The 20678-nt window shown below is 33.3% G+C and overlaps 1 pseudogene; it reads right to left on the reverse strand.

Annotated features, from left to right (window-relative positions):
* Nucleotides 1-11055: 11055 nt before the first annotated feature.
* LOC128210653 (uncharacterized) lies at nt 11056-13568 on the reverse strand (annotated as a pseudogene).
* Nucleotides 13569-20678: the final 7110 nt, after the last annotated feature.

Consider the following 20678-nt stretch of genomic DNA (forward strand, 5'->3'; position numbering starts at 1 on the left):
TTTTCTCAAGTTTCATATTACTTAATATTCGCACGAGCGCCTTTGAGATTCACATTTTAATCTCATTCCATTCAATTAAAGTGATACTCTTATATATAAAATATATATATAAATAAATACATATACATGTATAACAAACATCAATTTTGACTGATACACCTTTAACTACTTACTAAATAATGCATTTATGGAAAAAAAATAATTACTGATAACAAGATTGTAACCGTGTTTTTAATAGCAGAAAGCGCAAAAATATTAAATGATTGGTGAATGATAAAATATTTACTGTGGTCTACTTAATCTCATAAGGTAGAAATACCGTGTTCAATGCTCATTTCTTTCAAATTAAAGTCGGTATCCTTCATAAGAACCATTGTTTTCGACATTTATTCATACTTTTTGGAATACTTAAACAATATTATTAATTGTGGTGAACCTTTTCTGCGAGCAAGAGTGCATCTTTAATCCGGTCCACTCGATGATGAAACTACACGTTCTGATAGTTTACAATGGAAGACAAAATGGAATATGATGGAAAAAGTATTTGCTTTTTGCCATAGCAACGATTTCGAACATCTAATATTTTATGTATTTCTTATCTCGTACAAAACATTGTTTTTCATAACTGGGATACGAATTGTTGAACAATAAACCGATTATAAACAACTTTTCCTTAAAAATGTGTTGCTCTTTATCTTATATTTTAATTATTTGTAAGTTCGCTTCGAAACGCTCCCCGACCTGCAAGTCCACATACGACGATTTTAACGAGTCGACCATGTGGACTGAAATTCCGCTAAAAAAACAATACATTGTTATTAAACAGGGTCGTCAGGTATTTTAAATAAAAGTATTGACGAATGATGATGGCCATCTTACAATCTTTATCGAAGAAATTTGCTTAAAAGTGGGACCACAAAGTCCTGTATACTATTAGTCCATTGTTGACGTCTGATTTGCGCCTGTGAATGAAGCTACATTTTCCACGAGTCTTGCTCCCATTATTGCTACAAAGAGCGCATGAAGCCATGGCTTCTTATTGGTCGTTTGCATTTAACCCTACCAGAATGCTTTGCTAACCCACGCATTGCTTGTTTACAAGCCTATGGTAGGAACTCACGCCTCTTTGTGTATTTTCGTAGGGGTAGATATTATGCAGTTTTGATTTATTTATACTTTTTGTTAAACACATCGCCCATCATATTTTTGTCGTTTAACGTGTAAAATACAAACAGCATTTCTAAGCAATAGATGAACTGGTGCCTGATATATGGAAAGAGGGCGCCGACTGAAAAAGCCGTTGCTTCATATTCAACGCTGCTCATCCAGAACTCTTGGCTAGCCCAAGCATTCTTTGTTAACAATCCTAGGGTTAGAAATTTGGCTTTTTCTGACTTTTAACGATATAACCTGTGAACATGACGTTTCATAAAGAAGACGGTGATTTGAATGAATAGCTGCTTAAAATGTTGCATGAACGCTTTCATGTTTAGTTGTGAGGAAGATATCCGAAAATTATGAAGTGTTTAGTGTTATTATGGAGTAACAACCACTTTGATTTGATTGCGATTTAAAAACAATAACAAAGAGCAGCAAAGTCGATACTTCAATGCACTGCACTCTTATGATATTTAACAAAACTATTTTAATATTGCTGCATCATTTTTATTAAAGCTTTGATTGAACCTGATTTGTGTTCGTGGACAAGATACTCATTAAATTGTGTACTAAAGAACCTAATAACGAAAATAAGCATATGGTAGAAAATCTTCTTTTAATGTTTTAAGGGTATAGACAGTGTGCATATTGTTTTATATACAAAGGGATGGTAATTGGGGACTGTGATATTGTTTTTGTCGATGTAGACAAACTATGAATTATTGTACGATATCATGGTAGTCTAACCACTTTGATTACATTGTGATTGAAAAACAAACAAAATACATGAATAATGTATCCTAGCGGAGTAAAGAAACTGTGAATAATACGATTTTTATTTTCTGAATAATGGCAAGGTGTTCGTGAAAACACGATGTTTACCTCAATCATTTGAAAAATAAATGCAACAGTTATACAAGTCAAGTCAATTTAACACGTTCATTTTCTCCTATTAATGCACATTATATACATATTGAGGTACACCTAATATTGTTAAAATTACCCGCTTGAAATTTATTTGTTTAATATTATTTGGACAAATAGTGTTACGAATATGCCATTTGCTATTCATTGGCCTTATATTGTTTCAATTCAGCTATTTACTATTCGTTATTATCATTTGGCCTTCGGCTAAGTATTGGCATATAATAATGCTACAGTTTAATCATTTGTTATTAATTGCGTAATTTTCCAAAGAGGTACAAATAGCCATTTTCTGTTCATTGGCTTTATATTGTTACAATTCAGCTATTTACTATTCGTTATTACCGTTTGGCCTTCGACTAAGTATTGGCATTATAATGCTACATTTTAGCCATTTGTTATTAATTGCGCATTTTGCCAAAAGAGTTACAAATTAGCCATTTTCTGTTCATTGGTTTTAGATTGTTTCCATTGATTCGCAAAACACGCATTTTGTTAGTTTGAAATCAAAAGCTGTGTCTTTGAGCTAATTTTAGATTTAAACTAAAAAAGTACAAAATTGCAAAAATTTCCGCAGAGATGATATTTTACTAAAATGAATTCAAACATAGAAACAAAAGACCAAACCACAGACATTCAAAGGTTTCATCCTCGAACTTTTGACATTTGATTTTATAAAACCAATGAAGTATATAATTAAGTATATAATTTATGATTTAAGAAACAATGTTTACATAGAAACTTGATGAATCTCATATAAATATGCAACATGTAATTAAGCTGCAATTAGTTTAGTTTAGTGTAATACACAGATCGAGATTTAAAATGAAAAAAGGAGAGGAAATTTGAATACGACCAAAATATCATAATGATTATACATCAACATGCAATATTCTCTGTAGCAAGAAATATTAATGCTTTTTGCGTCAAGGAATTCCAATAATGCGTTACTTTTAGAATTAGTGATTGTAAGGCTTTGCCGATCCTACTAGAGGTTAATACACATTATCACTCTTTAATAACTATTAAACACGCAACTATGAATAGGTTATTCTTATAAACAGTAGAAAGAAATTAATGAATCAATCCACAAGGACAGGCTTATGGCAAAAATAAAACTACCAAGGTCTTGATTGACTTTACAAGGTATATGGCTGCAGGAAAGGAATATATATAGACAGACAAAAGTATTTATTCAAATTGAACATAGTACATCGTCAATACAAAATTAGTTTATATTAAATATATATTTCAAATACAACATATACAATTCTATGTATATTAAATGAATATAGAAAACATTTACGTGTCAAGTCAAATAAGTCTTTCACGGGAAGTTCATTTAAGACAAATTTAGTTTTAATTGTAAGGAAAAACATAAAAAAATCGTATACTTTTACATGCACATACAACATATCAGCTTGCTGAAAATAATACACTCAAACCTCAGTTCCGTATGGCAAATGAATATCTATCAGTGGTATTTATCCCCGGATGTTAAATAAACCTCGTGAGTTGATTAAACAACAATTCAGTGGGTTTTGATTATCAATATCTGTTAATTAACATATTAACATAACAAGCAAAACTTATTTCGGAAATTAATTTTCGACAGAGAGAACACATTTGTATGCGAATTTCACCATACAATCCCAATAAACATCAGTAGCTAGGACAGTCCTAGCGAATCAAAAGCAAAAACTCAAATGATTCTACACATTGAAACAACTTCAAGTAATATATCACTACAAGAGTACAGACGATTTTGTTTTTAAATCATTTACTTTCAGTTTTAATTTGATGTATGTTCCTTTTCGTTTGACGCTGAGACAAAATATCACATTACATTGTCAATTTTTTTTTTTTTTCGCCTTGTCCATGTTGGAAATGTTTGTGTGTGGAGACCCGACCGAAGCATCAACTAAATGGTTTGTTGTCTCTAGGAGTAAGCAAAATGTTTGTTTGATGGTATTCTCTCGTAATAATGTTAAATCTTCCTTCAACGGTCAAATATGTAATCCCTTACCTACTGAATCACGACAAAGTTTTGGTTCAGCACTGCAGTATAACTGCTGGTAAACGCTTTGAAACGGCTGCCCGACCTGCACTTTCACATTTGACAATTTTGTTTCGAATATTGTTATATAGACCGGAAGTCAGCTGAATTATCCACTTAAGAAAAAATACGTTGTTATGCAGGATGGTCAGGTTTTTTTTTAAATCAAACTGTTGACGAAAAAAGCCAGTCGTATAACGATCCTCAACTAAGAAACTGCTATAAAGTGGGATCATAAAGACAGTTTGCAATTACCACCTGTACATAGCTATAACAATATTGACGTCTGATGTGCACCTGTTCATAAAGTTGATACGATCCTTTCAGTACAAGCCCATAACTTTAGGATAAAGAATGATATGACAACATATGTGCTGTTTATCTGAATCGTAAGTTAAGTATAGGACTCGTATTTTATTCTTGTTTATTATCTACAACATATTTTTGTCAAGTTTCTTGTTTCTGTATCACTGTGTAATCATAGGCCGTTTTCGTACTCAGTATTTAGGGGATTTTACGAAGCATTTACGGAACTCAAGAGGGTTTAACGCGGTAAATAAAAATTCCAAATTTGGCATATGTCGGTAAAGATATGTTAAGGATGACGCTATCCTCCGTAAACCACAGGTTAAGATGCTTTGTGTGAGGTATACAAGAGCAGTGTTCTTTTTGTCTACAAGATGATGCCTGTTATGTATTAGAAATTTATCACTTTCAAACATTTGCTTAAAAACAAAATATTTGTATCATGATATTATCTCGAGAAAGCACAGGGTCCCGATTTCAACACAATCATATCATAGATAATACAACTGTTTTATTCGTTTGCGTCATTTTATTAAAGCTTTAATTGATCGTAAATTTTGTCCATGCATAGACAAGACTCCAGTTCAATTGTATACCGAAATACCTAATAATTAGCCCAAGAACCGGTTTTATTGTGACTAAAAACGTTATCCGTCCTCGGCACATTTGGCTATTCATTTTCCGGGAGACTTGCTCTCTTTATTGCTACAAAAATCTCATAAAGACTTTGCTTTATGTTGATGATCTGCATTCAACGTAGCTCTACCAGTACTTTTAGCTAGCCCACGCCTTTATAACACTTGTTATTCAAGCCTAGGTTAGGACATTATGCAATTACAGGATAACAGTTTTCCTATGTTTGTTTTGTGGTGGTTATCTTCGCAAAGTATGCACTGTTTAGTGTTATTATGGAGGTGCAACCGCTTTGATTACGATTTTAAAACAGTACGTAAAAGATTTTGCGGGTTAAGTATCCTAGAGGAATAAAGAAACTATGAATAATACGAGTTTTTGTCTAAAAACTAATCAAAAGGTGTTCGTGATAACATGTTTTCTTGACTAGAATTATTTGAAAATAAATGCAACAGTGATAGAAGTCAAGTCATGTCAACACGTTTATTTTCTCCAATTAATGAACAACATGAAAATATTGAGGTATACCTAAAACAGTTTAAATTACCAACTTGGTATTTATTTGTTTAACATTTTACCATTTAAGCTTTTTGCTATTCTTTATTACAAATAGACCATTCTTTGGGCTAATAAGGCAACAATTTAGCCGTTTATTAGTAATTGGACAATGTGCGTTACAAATTAGCCATTTGCTTTTCATTGGCCTTATATTGATACAATTCAGCTATTTTCTATTCGTTATTACCTTTTGGCCATTTGTTACTTATTGGCATAATAATGCTACATTTTAGCCATTTGTTATTCATTGGGCCAAAAGAGTTACAAATTAGCCATTTTCTGTTCATTGGACTAATTTTGTTACAATTGATTCGCCAAACGCACATCTAGTTCGTTTGAAACCAAAAGCTGTGTCTTTGATCTAAATGTAGATTGGAACTAAAAAAGCCAAAAATTGCAGATATTTTCGAAGACAATACTGTTTTATTTAAAGTAGTTCAGACGTAGGAAACAAAACAACAAACCGTAGTTATATTCAAAGATTTGATCCCCGACTATTTGTAATTAGCTTCTGTAGCTTTTTGCATATATATTGTTAACACCAACGAAGTATATAATGTATGTTTTATGAAACAATGTTTTCCTAGAAACATGATGAATCACATAAAAATATTGAACATGTAATTAAGCTGCAGTTAGTTTTGTTGAGTCTAATATACAGATCCAAAGGTTCATCGTAAAAGGAGAGGAAATACCATCACAATCGCAATATAGCAATGATTATACATCATCATTCAATATTCTCTGTAGCAACACATATTAATGTTGTTGTTTTTGCGTCGAAGAATTCCAATTATTGCGTTACTTTTAGAATTGGTAATTGTCATACTTGGCGTATCCAAATAACCACTAAATACGCAACTATGAATACGTTATGCTTATTAACAGTAGAAAGAAGTTAATAAATCAATCCACAAGGACAAGCCAATAGTGAATATTAAACTTCCAAGGTCTTGATAGTACATCGTTAATACATAGTGAATAATGAATACAAATTTCAAATACAACATATTTAATATGATGTATATTAATAAATAAAACACTCGCGTGTCAAGTATAAAACAGAATTTTATAGTCAGGGAGGGCATGCAAACAAATTCCTTGAATCACCCACATTAATGTCGATTCAAAGATTTCAAAGGAATTTACCTTTCCTGCAAAAACACAAAAACAAAACTACGTTTATCTTTACAATAATATCACTTCATTAGAAAATCCACATATGCATTTCACTAGCTTGACAGAAAGTAATGATTTGTAGGTCATTAGAAGTAGTAGTTACTTTCTAATCAAAAAAGAAAATTTCTAGAGGGAGATCAAGCTACATCTCAATACTACACTCGTATATTCGTAAGTGGTCTATGACACAATATACGCATGAACGCTCTTGATTTCCGCAGAATACGCAACAGTACCATTCTAAGAATCCCGTTTACTCAAGGTTAACATTGAATGTCCTGAGGCATATCTGATTGAAAGTTTTTGCTTTGTTGCTATGGCAAAGATTTTGAATATTATTCGTTTCACGGTTTTTCCTTTCTTTTCAAAACAATTGCCTTTCATTACTGGAGTACGAATGTTAAAAGTAAAGAGGCAATAAACAACTAATCATTGTTTTCTTTTGAATTGATTACTCAGGTTTTTTTTTATCGTTTCACTGTTTGTATATATTGTTTTGAACACTGAACATTCATTTATGTTTAACATTGAACTGAATAAGTCCAAATTAAGTTTGTACTACGACCTAAATAACTTATACATAAGTGTCGTCTTTCAAATGTTTTACCTATTATTTTCCTTTTTATATTACGTTTACCATATCGAATTAATGATACTATATAACATGTTAGCATATCATATTTACGATATTATATCTACCATGTGTATAACAAACTAACGTTTACACTTGTGTAAGCAGCTTGATGGCGTGCAAGAAGTGTAACGTTGTATAAACTCCATAGCTTTCTTCACTATTTCATCGTCATGATTTTGTATTGTGCACTCATCGTTGCATTGTAAGATTTTGAGCACTTATCGATCATAGGAGCGATTTCGTACATGGGATACATACTTACACTGCGGTATTACTGCTGACAATCGCTTCGAAACGGCTATTGTAATGTGGACTGGAATTCTCCTGAATTGTCTCCTTAAGAATGAATACCTTGTAAATATACAGGGTCATCAGGTCTTTTTAAAATCAAATTGTTGTCGAAAAATGCAAGCCGTCTTACGATCCTCAAAGAAAAAACTGCTAAAAAGTGGGATCATGAAGACTGTTTTAAATTAACAGCTGTTCATAGCTTTAACAATATTGACGTCCGCTATGCATCAGTTAATTAAGTTATTACCTGCGGTTTCATTCAATATTTATACAAAAAATACAGAAACAAGCTCAATAATATAATTTTTATATTAAAAATGAAATATCAAACACTTGATGATGTTTATTTGAATGAAATACGTTTGTTAAGTATAGGACTCGTATTGAATTCTCGTTTTTTTGTTCGACATTTTTTCAAGATTACTGTATCTGTATCACACGTGTTCTTATCATCAGACATTTTGGTTTGCGGTATTCAGGGGAAAATTAACGAGCATTTACAGAACTCAAAGAGTATGTTACGCGGTAAATAAAACACTACATTTGTCATTTTGCGGTTAGCAGATTTAAATGCTATTAAACTTTTCGTGAATTTGGTATTCTTTGACAATGGAAACTACAATGAAAAGCCATGCAGCTGATATACTTATAGGCAATAGGTAGACATATACAAACATTATTGTTTTTAGGTTTTGTTTTAAGGTTCTGTTCCAATTCAATTAGGAAATAATGGATCGAAATCGTTTAAAGATATATTGAATAAAACAGATTATACAAAAATGACTATTTAAAGGTCAAAATAATCATTCGACAAACTCGTTTATAAATCATACTCATCCAGCATTCAACGGTCTCAGTATATACATATATCTTGTATATAATTGCTTCCAATTACGATATGTTCTGAATGGAATGTTTTAAAATCTTTTAACGTTAAGACTTCGTTCAAAAATATTTTTACAAGCGTCCGATTCGTTGGTATATAACAATTTCTCTCTTGCCATTGTCTGTTCTTTTATCTTGTCATTTTAATGATTTAATAGCCTTTTTCCGACTGTTTCCTCAATTATTTCAAATTTCGACCCATTTTCTTCTTTGAACCCTGATATTGGCTTTGCTCCTTCTACCAACTGGCCTCAATTTCTCGAAACCTCTTTTGTTCCTTATAACAGGATTAAGATAATTAAAGATTTATTGTTTCCCTATATCTAGGGGAATAATGTAAAAAATCTGTTTTTAGAGACTGAAATAGGAAAAATGTGTATGATAATCACAAAACACAATTATTCATTTATCGAACTCAATAGTATGTATTTTGGCTAATTGAAATAAGCTGCTGGAGCATGTTAAACTTAAGATGTTTCGAGAATTTATGGGCTATATCTTTGAGATCCGGCTTGCTTTGCTTAGTTTTTTTTCCTTTTCCGCTAGTTTCTGTTTTTTTTTTTGTTCATATTACCATACAAAACCAATAGTTCAATGTTCCTTCATGTCTGTTAAATATTTTAATAACGTATATTATTTTCGATCAACAGAGGGCATTTTTGTAAAACATGTTGTAAAGTTATGAATAACTTTGTAAATCACACACGATGAAGTGCCATCTACATAAACCATGTTTCAAACACTTCCATTAAACCTTTCTAACGTCTGTTGAAAACAAAATTTATTTGCAGAACCAATCTTCGTTAAGAAGGGCAATGTAAGAACAGCGTGTCCATGTATATGGTTATTGAATTGAGCTCGGCACGTCCAAGGTCACAATGCCAACTGAAAAAATATTCAAGTTACAGTCAATTCCATCCAATATTTCTTTAAACTTCTAATTCAAGTTTATTCCGTTGCTGAAGGACTATCATGGGATGTAATTTGGGAACAGATTTATGGTTTTTGAAATATGCGAGTCAAACATGTATAACTATTTATCAATATTTCAATTCTCATCGCTCATTATTTATTCCCATTTAAGGAAGGCAAATTGGTACCAGTGGATCAAGTAACTTTCATTGCAGTACGAAACATATGTTAACATTCCCATATCTGAATTATACTACAGCAAATGTTTTTATCAAGGGGAATTTTATTTTTCAAAATTGTACGCAAGCAAATACTTCTATCTTCTTTTAAATGTTCAGTAATGTTTCATGGATTACATAGAAACAGTAGCTATTTGGCCTGTCACAAAATGTTTACCGCGGGTGCCGAATATTTTTCAATTAAAATATTAATAAACAATATAATAAAACTATACATTTTTATGTGTAAGATGACATATGAATAGAAGTTTTAAGTTCTGTATATTACAGTATGTGTGTGTTAACTGTGTTTATATCAGTTTTCAGTGCCCTATAAATATGTCAAATAATATAGTTTTAAAATAGGAGGTACATATTTATATTACTAGACTTTGGATACAGCCATACTTTATTGAATCCTGCGTTTTGCAACACAGTGTGTTCATTGGAACACCAATTTCTTGAGTTTGATTTATTTTCTGCATCATCTCTTAAGCTTTGCAATGAATGGTTAAATTTGCAATTTTCTCTTTTAAATTGATAAGATATAATAGATAGATAGAAAGATTTGACTTCGAGCACATATATAGGGACAGATACAAAAACTCCAGACTTGACAGGAATAACATAAAATAGATTAAACAAACGAGTAGAATGAACCAAACATTATTTTAACAGGAATTACCTTCCCTCAACTTATATCAAGTAAAGTGTAAACAGCCTTTAGTCCTTTATCGGTTTAAGTTGCATTCATAAATGAACCTCCAATTGACAAAACATTCCATGACAGTTAAGATGGAACTTGTTCTATCAATTAAGTAATGAAGTAAAATATTATATTTAAAATATTATTACCTCCATTTTTATAAATACCTTTTTTGATTTATTTAAACTTAGTTTAAGTTTCCACTTCCCACAGTATGCATGTAAAGTATTTAATGATCTTTGAATGTCCCCCTGCAGTCAATATTAAATAAATGGAAAGTTGATCTTATGTCAAACCTGTAATATTATTTTCACTTAAGTACAGTTCTATAGCCTTAATTAAGAACACTATTTCTCCTTGTAATATGCCGATATCAAAGTTAAAAATCAAACAATGAGCCCATATGTTTAAAGCATTACTTTACTTCACAATAAATTGATTTAATTACGTTGAATAGGTGAGCGTCTAATGCGGACATTATTTGCTTCTGCCATAATTCATTTCTAAGGATCAAAACACTTAAGTAAGTCAACGTAACAAAAATGTGATTTGTTTTTATTTTGTAATTGTTTGTCAATAAAAGCCATAATAAAAATATTGCACCTTTTGTTCTATAATTATTTAATAACAGGATTGAACATCCGTGAGCAAGTCGCATTTGTTCATCGTTTATATCTTTTATTTTTCACACAGTAATTGATCGGCTTATATATATATATAAAAAATCGTTTCGAAATAAAGATCATTCACAATCGTAAATTTAAAAGGCTTGTAATAAGAAACTCCTTCAATTGAGGAATATCGTAGACTCGAGTCGTATTGATATTAATTATCACGTATTTCAAAACCCATTTTGCGTACAATCAATAAAATGCACCGGAACCAGCTCAAATATATTAACGATCAATTAAGTTATTTTATTTCACAAGTCAGGCAAACAGTGTAATTTAACACTATCATGCATTTACTGCTCTATGTTAAATGCGTTAGTGAGCCTGTCAATATGCCAGTGTGCTGCATTGTTCCGTGGCAATGCCAGGACCGATGCCGTGTAAATTTCTAACGCCAACTCCGTTTGACCTTCCATTTCAATACAATGACCAAGCAAATTCATGTAAGTCTCTTTGTGGTAGACCTGTTCACCTAAACGTTCATCGTTGGAGCAGTTTTCAAGGTGGCGAAATGCTTGCACTTGTTTGTCACGTAGGCCTAGGTCTCTGTATATCAAGTATTGTAAGTAAAACAGGAAGGGTCGTGAGTCAACTACAGCCCAGTTCATTCACATCCGTTCATCATCATTTCTGTGTCTTATATCATCTCTTATGTCTCTCCTCATTTCGCATCGAAGTCTTGATGGAACACAGAAAATTTCTTGCGGAAGAAATACCACACACATTGCAAAACGATTTCTGCAGAACACGTCGTCATCACCCTCGATTTCTCTTTTGCAGAACTCCTCAGGCCATTCAACCTGTGTTGCATCCATTCGTCCACATCGACACACTGCGTGAATGCTCTCGTCATATCTACGTTCGATATAATTTAAAACGTTTACCGCCCTAGCCAGATCTCCTCGGCAATAAAGCATTGAGGCTAGTTTAAGTCTGTTAGATGTGACATCCGTCTGAAGGGATAATTTGTACAAGGACCAACAATAAGGTGTTACTAGGTAACCGTGTTGGATTGAGTATGATGCAAATATAGATGCAAGGAAACCAGCCAATACTTGTGCGGTAAGCAGGTCGCCTCCGCCAGAACTGTCGAATTTTGCATCGATGGCATTAACATCATTTGAAGATATTCGTGCAAGAATTTGCAAAGGTCTGGTTCTTCATACGTTGATTTATCTGCTATGATTTGAAAAATGGTCTCCAATAATGTTTCACGTACATAAATAGACACCCTTGTCGTAATTGCCCAACACACGTGCATCCTAGTCTGATTTGAAGAGCCTACCCAAATAGATTCTGATCGCAAACGTTGTCCTAAGTTATCAATATCGATATGTAATAGCAGCAAAAGGTGATCTTTCAAAACATTTAATATGATGCGCGAAACGATATATTGCTGGGGCCTTGTAAGTTTCCCATCAAACAGATTCACATCCGACATGATGTAATGTGGACAAAAGCCAGTCATGGTCCACTTGAGGATAATGTTCAGGCAAAATTCAATGCATTCCATAAGCCGATCTTCTCTCCATTTTTCAGGGGGAAGCATTTCCACCGCAAAGAAAACAGCAGTCTTGCAATGGAAACTCGTCAATTTACCGTTATTACCAAGACAGGTATTAATAATACTCCTCTTAATCATTTTTAAAACAACATAACATTTAATCATGATATTGTTCATACTGAACACAAGAACTCGCTCAACAAGGTTCGGCGTCAGTCTCCATTCTACGAAATTGTCAACACTATCACAGTGGCCATCAGCAACCAGAAAACAGCCACACTGATTGGCGATCCTGAATATTTCCTCAGTCGGCCAATGTCCGGGTCTTGGTCGATTGAACCATTTGAACCATCCGAGACATTCCTGTGGTAGGGATCGACACCAATAAGCCGGGACATAGTCAAACATTTCCGAATGACTGTGAGATGGACCTCGTGATTCACAAGGTAAGTTTGCTGCGGCAAAGGCAGCCTTTATTTCATTTCCAAAGATCGTATTACGTCGAAGAACCCGACCGAATTTATCAATTGCTGACCACTCAAATGCCGGAAACCAGATGGGTAGAGGGTAATCCGGCCAAATCTCCTGAAGCTGATAATGTTGAGGGGAACATGTCTCTCCTTTCACCATCAGCAGGTTTACCCGTCCGACCTTCCAGTCCGACAATGATGTTATGACGTTTGTTCCATAGTAACATCCGAGTACGTCTGTATCTGAATTAAGTCCTGGTGTTGTTGTTCCTTCTGACTGGCTTCCAAAACAATAAATCCTAACCGTTCTCCCCAGAAGTTCACACGATAATGTTCTGTTTGCTTCTTCCTGTAAAAATGTTTTTCGCCGCCGTTTCACCATCCACTGGTTCAAACCGATGTCATCCAACACTCTCGACAGCCGCATAGACATGGTCCTATAATACTCTTGAGTATCCGCCATCGTGTATCATCCAACTTTAATATTCAACCTTCTCTAAAACTTTGTGAGAAAGACTGTAAATCAATCTTCATGGATTTTCTAAAACGAAGTTTAACTCTTTTGTTAAACCCGGGTTATTCATTTATTGGGAATTCCTAATACGTAATGTTACTCTATTTTAAAGGACAGGTAATACCTGATATCTGAAACGTAATTGTACTTGAAGACTGGTAACCATTTGGCGGGATTCTTGAAACGTTATGTAACTCTATTTTCGCTTAAGTAATATAATTATTAAAACTCATGCATACCTACATAAACCTCCAAAGTAATTATAATGTATAAAATGATATTTTAGTATGGGACAATTAGTGATGAAACGATTATCGAGTACAATCGATAAATAGTCGCTGACAATGCTATGTCGGCGACAATCGATAGTGGGTGTCCAAAATCGATGTCTCTAATGTTACTTCCGGTAACTACGTATTTTTCGTCTTTGGTAAAAGTCGAGTTTACATGTCAATTTTCTATTTCCGGTCACGTTGAGTTCAATTTAACAAGGAAGGTCACTCTCTTTCACAAATGCGGTGAATGTTAACACTTTTGCTTAAAAACTTACAAATTCTCCCAAAATTACAAATTGTTTTAATTGTTTATATATTTGATAACACCTTCTTCAATAACCTGTCTCTATGGTGTAGTGGGTCCGGTCTTACCGACAAATGCTGACATAATGAACTTTCGATTATTGTCCGATAGTAAATCGAAATGCTTGGTCCGATTCGGTTCGATTATCGATAGCAGGAGTCCGATTTCCAAACACTAGGGACAATTCGCCCCTCCGGCTGTTATATTTGGTATGCGTAAGATCGGAAAATCAAGTAACAGGAAGAATTGGAAAAGGAAAAAAGTTTTTTTTTGTAAATCACACACATGATAAACCTTCAAAGCGGCCGTGCTTAAAAACAGTATACGGTGTATCTTAAGTGTCTCGCCTCAAAGTAGGATTCTAAGTATCGACGAAGTATGATAAGAACGAACGATATGTTTGCGATTCAACCAATAAGTAAGACAAATAAAACATTTATTAGCACATTCTGCTATCACTCATATGGCTTGTAAAACCTTGCGCATTTTATATATACGTGATATAATATTCATATTTATGTATACTCATTTACTATAATTATACATGTATTTAAATTTTTCGGATAAACCACAATCTTACATGCTTTATGTTGGTCGGTGTTTGACATTGAGCTGTTTTCCTTTCGCCTTCAAGATAATGCTTGTTCTGTTTAATAATTTTTAAGATCACTGTACATCCTTTGCCTAATCAAAGGACATATATCACATAATTACATCAACAGAGTCAATCGTTCAAGACTATCTTATACTACTTATTAGAACTATTTTATTCTTGTTGCATCATTTTATTAAAGCTATGATTGAACCTGAATTGTGTCCATAAATAGAAATTGGACAAGAGTCCAAATTATATGTTTTCTGGAGAATTAATAAATCGCCCGAGATACATTTTATTTTTTATTTAACGATATATGTTTTCGATACCTTTGGCTATTTGTTATTCAGAATAATTGCTCCTTCAAAGAGCTAATAAATCCGTTTCTTTATATTGGTAATCTGCATTGAAGGTGGCTCAACCAGAACTCTTGGCTAGCCCATGCCTTACTTGTTTTACAAACCTAGGTTAGGACATCATGCTTCGTTGTGCATAACAGGGGTCGATAAAGTTCTATAATTTCGGTTACACGTTTTTTTTACCACACCGCACATCACATTTCGTTGTACACCGTGGACAATATTAACAGCATTATTATGCAAATGAAAAACTCGATTTAGATAGCTGTTTCTTCATAGTAACATAATCTAATCCGGAGCTCATGACTAGTCTACGCATTCTTTGTTAACGATCCTACTGTGAGAATTCTGCCGACAGAAACTGTGTACATGCTGTTTTATAAAGAATGTTATACTTTGTAAAGGCTGCGTTTCGCAAAAATGAGTCTTCAATGGTTTGTTGCATGTTCATATAACAAAAAAGCACATGAACTGTTTCCAATGTTTGTTTTGTGATGGTGATCATCGCAATGTTTGCATTGTTTTGTGTAATCATGGAGGTGCAACCACTTTGAAAACGATTTTGAAACAGTGCGTGAAACGTCAGAAAAAATAACAAATTTCGAGGTTGATATCACTTTTCGACGTTCTCAAAGGTATTAATAATTATGATATAATATACACACACATGAATTTATTGTGAAGTTCTATTCTTTGTACAGAAATAATAAATTATTATGATCTTATTTAACTGAGCACTTGTCAACTCACAACTTGACGGATTCTAAACATGCTTTAAAAAAAGCGCATACACAAACATGTGGCAGTATATATTTAATATATTATACAGCGAATTAACTGTGGTAACAGGCTCAAAGTTCATTTGTGTAAGTTTCACAATGATCCTAAACAGCTATCGAATTCAAACTTTTACACCTAAATCTATGGTTTGGAACACAAATGCACGCGTATATCTCGCAAAAGCGCATTCAAGCTAGCCTTTAATTGTAGGCAGAACACTTACTTTAAACTACAAACCAAACCACACAACATTAAAAAGTTCGCTGCCCCATGGATATAAGACTTGATAACACCAACGGAGAACATAACGTATGTTTAAATGTTGGTCAAACACTTGAGGTCACCTACCTAGGTAAAAGGTTGTTTGCGCAGGGCCGACTGACCCATCGACAACGCACGGACTAATCCAAATTATTGACGAGGGATGCAAAATAACAGAGATACAATTTTTTTTTAAAGTCGGGTACATGATGACGTATAAAACAAAAGTATAAGCGCAGTGAATTATAACAAACATAAATGACATAACATTACATAACAATGGATTGGTGACCTGAAAATAAAAGCATATAGTTTTTAATAAGTTAAACAAGGCCAAAGGTATTTATGAAAGCCGTTAATATTCATACAGACAATTTCAAAATGTAAGATGGTTTACAGCATTGTATACAATAATAAAATCAACTAGTGTTCCCTGCTGAACGGCCAGTCCACACGCGCTAGTTGACATCCCTCTGATGGCGGTCATACAACGACGCATTAAGAAGAAAGAAACTGCTAAAAGTGGAATCAGATAGACATTTTCCAATTAAAAATATATGTACATGTAGTACAATCTCTTCTTGTACACTAATGATGTCTGATAAAGAATTTACATCTTGCTGGCGAAGAATGACGGTCATCCTCCGATGCTTAAAAGATATGCTAAATATAGGATCATAAATATTAATTCCAACTAATACCTTTGCACTTTTATTACAATGTTGACGTCTGATATGCACTTGTAGATGAAGTTAAAACCCATAACTTAAGGATTTAATTTGAAGTAGCAACAATTGTTGCTGTTTTCTTAAATAAATAGGTTAAAAAGTATAAAGCTCGTACTATTGAAATCGCGTGGACTTTGTTCGATTTATTTTTGCACAGCTACTTATTTCTGCATCATTGTGCTCTAATTTTTATTTCCCCCCACTATTCGGTGCCCACGTCGTAGGAACCCCCGCTATTGCATGATCTTATCACAAGAACCGCCACTATTGGCGCTTTAATCAAAGACCCCAACTATTTTGCGCTATAATCATATGATTTTCAACTATTTAGCGCTTTAATCGAATGACCCCACTATTTTGCGCTATAATAATATGAATTCCAACTATTGGCGCTATAATCATATGAACCCTAACTATTGGCGCTATAATCATATGAACCCTAGCTATTTGGCGTTATAATCATATGAACCCAATCTATTAGGGACCATAATAATATGTACCCCAATCTTAAGCGCTATAAATAAATGATGATATATATAGTGATAAACCCCCTACTATTTGGCACACTTATCATACGACCCCCACTAGAAACCAGTATAATTATGTAATAAATTAGACAGTAGTTACGATATAGTCCGCTGCTTTGAATTTATTGTCATGTAAATATATAACAAGACATAATATGGTATATTTTCTGTCTCACTTGAATAATTTCAAGTTTGTCGAACTTTAGCAAACGTGAAACCTCTGTCTGTGTTGACAAAGTCTTCGGTAATATCGAATAATCGGGCAACGAACTTATAAAAAAGGCTGATGTTCTTAATCAAGTATTTATCTTACTAAGCAGTTGGAGAATATTATTTCAATTTATATATATTACCAGGAAACCCGAGCGCACACCAAGTTCAAAAGGATCAATATCCATAAGCGGTGTGTCTTTTTTCAGATTGTGACAAATTATTTGTTTCACACTTAAACCACGATTGAAGTGCAACCCTAACTACTATATGAATTATTTGTACTTAGTGGTTTATCTAACAGGAGGACTATAACGGGAACTACATCGTGTGATGGGGTTGTTAAATTAAAACACCATTTAATTAAAAGAGCTATGCATTCTAAATATATGCACAGTTCTCGAAATTGGTGTAATTTTATAGATGAATAATAGTATGGACACTTAAGGGATACAAATAACTATGAACTTGTTCGAAAGGCACAATAGTAAAATTATACCATAACATCAACAAGGGACACACACTATTATATAAATACAAAAACATTTTTTTATAAATGAATCCTGAAATGGTCAGCGAAATTACATGGCGGACACTGATCTAACTCGTTTGTTCAAACATCATTTAGTTAAAACAGACAAACAACCATCTGCGGAATCATTGTTTTCAATGAATTCGAAAGTAATGGCTTCATGCAGAAGCTCAAACACGTTGATGATACTGTACCATGCAAACTAACTATGCATTTGTTACTTCAAGCTAAACTTTCGAAAAGGGTTGCCAACCTTGTAACTTGAAACTAAAACTGAAACTAGTTTGGTATCAACAAAAACGCCCTTAATAATATCAAAGATAAACTTTAAAATATCATGGGAGGAGGCGGGGGATGGGGATGGGTTCAAATAAAAAAAAATCGAACAAACAATTAGTAAACAAGAAATGTCAAATGTCTACGAGCTATTCAGGCAAAATTTCGAAAACGGAATGAGATAAAACAATCATTTCTGTATGACTCAAGAATGGCTTACGTTTGAGCTATTTCCTATTGTATTTCTGTTGGTCTGTGATCTACATTTATATTCGTCTTCGAGATCAAATGTATACGGTCACTCGTGGAAATACTGACATTTTTCATTTCTATAATATGATAGCATCGGAAAATGTTACCCATATTAAATCCATTGCTCTTTACATTCATAAACTCATGTTAGCTATAGATAACACTTAACTTGTTAACCAAGAGACACAACTCTTATTTAGTTACATATATGCATTTTGTTATATTTGATTTGCATTGTAACATGTATTATGGGCTGGATGCCTTTCATTGAATAAACTTTCGTTCGTACTTGTTGACAATGACCTGCGCAAAAGACATCTTCCTTATTATTACCTCCATGCATCAACAAAGTCAATACTTCAATCCTCTCTAATAATACTTAACAGAGCTATTTCATTCTTATAACCTGAAATGTGTCCAAAACAAACAATTGAATAGTGTACTAGCAAACATAATATGTCACTAAAGAGCCAATTGTTCTGTTACTGGAGAACGTAATCTGCTTTCGATGCCTTTGGACATTCATTTTCCAGAAGACTTGCTCCCATTATTGCTACAGAGACCCAATAAAGTCGCTATTTCAGGTTATACAGTACTTATTAACTTCCCTGAACACTTCGATGTAAACAGGCAACACTTCAGATACGAAAAATGTCATTTCTACGTTTCACGTATATGCCATCCATACAAATCCTTAACATTCAGTTCAAACCCATTTGATTAAAACAATAAAAACAGGTATATCGCGTTTCTCGTACGAAAATGTACACACTTAGCACAATTGATTTTGCTAGGATTCCATGTTGCATGAGGCCGGAAGACCTTCAGGTCAAATTTAAAATATAAAAGCTATAATTCAAGTGCATCATTGAGACTTACAAAATATCAATCTCAAGTAACATTCTCAAACTTAAATATATAGTGGACATCCTGGACCAAATCATGTACTTAGCATTGAGTTAAACGTACTTTTATAGCTGTTATCTGCATTGAACGCAGCTATACCAGAACTCATGGCCAGCCCGCGTATTGCTTGTTTACAAGCCTAGAGTAGGAAATCATGTTGTTTTTGCGTCTTAAAGGACATAGCCTGCGTACATATTGTTTCATGAAGAAAGGGATGAATTTGAGGACTGTTGATTTACTTTGCAGCTGACAAGAGTACATAAAAAACAATATTGTTTGTGTTGATCTACGCAATCTAATAGTTGTTTGTCCTTATCCTGGAGGTGCAGCAAAATATAACCAACAAAAAAGCTGTGTGTTCTACAGTTTTTTTGTCAAAACATGCCAATGTGTTTGCAGATAACATGTTGTTTACCTCCACGATTTGAAACAGTGATACAGAAAGTGCGTATAGTTGTGCATGCGCAGTTCACTTATTCTTATGGTATAGAATTAAATACATTAACGAACTTCGATGTCAGCACCACTTTAATGGTTTACCGGTGCACACTTTACTATTATCATACCATTGATTTCGATACTTTGTACAGCAGGAAGTCAACTCATTTTACCATATAACATTAACATTTATTGAAAAAAAATAAGAAAATTGTAAGTGTATCTTACACATTTTAAAACCGCATTCTATCATTAAATATGTTGATTTAAATCTTTGGTAGAGATTCCAAGGAAAAATATTCTACAGCCATAATGTACTTGAGTACAACTCATTGCTTTTTAACGATTACTCAAGTATATTTTTGCTCTAGGACTAGTGTTCTTTGAAATTTTGTCAAAATCTTTCAATAACTTATTCTATGAGAAAATACATTTCCAACAAGTATAAAACATAAAAGATACTACTAGACTTTTATGTGGTAAATTGAGTTGAACTTGAGATTGAGACTTAACTTGAGTATATTCGTGATATTGGGGCCTGGTCAAAGGGTTCTATTTTCCGATTTAGATAAATAAATGAAACATTTTCCATGAATTGATCGTTGTTAACAGGTTC

The sequence above is a fragment of the Mya arenaria genome, chromosome 12 (assembly GCF_026914265.1).
Source record: "Mya arenaria isolate MELC-2E11 chromosome 12, ASM2691426v1".
Classification (NCBI taxonomy): Eukaryota; Metazoa; Mollusca; class Bivalvia; order Myida; family Myidae; genus Mya; species Mya arenaria.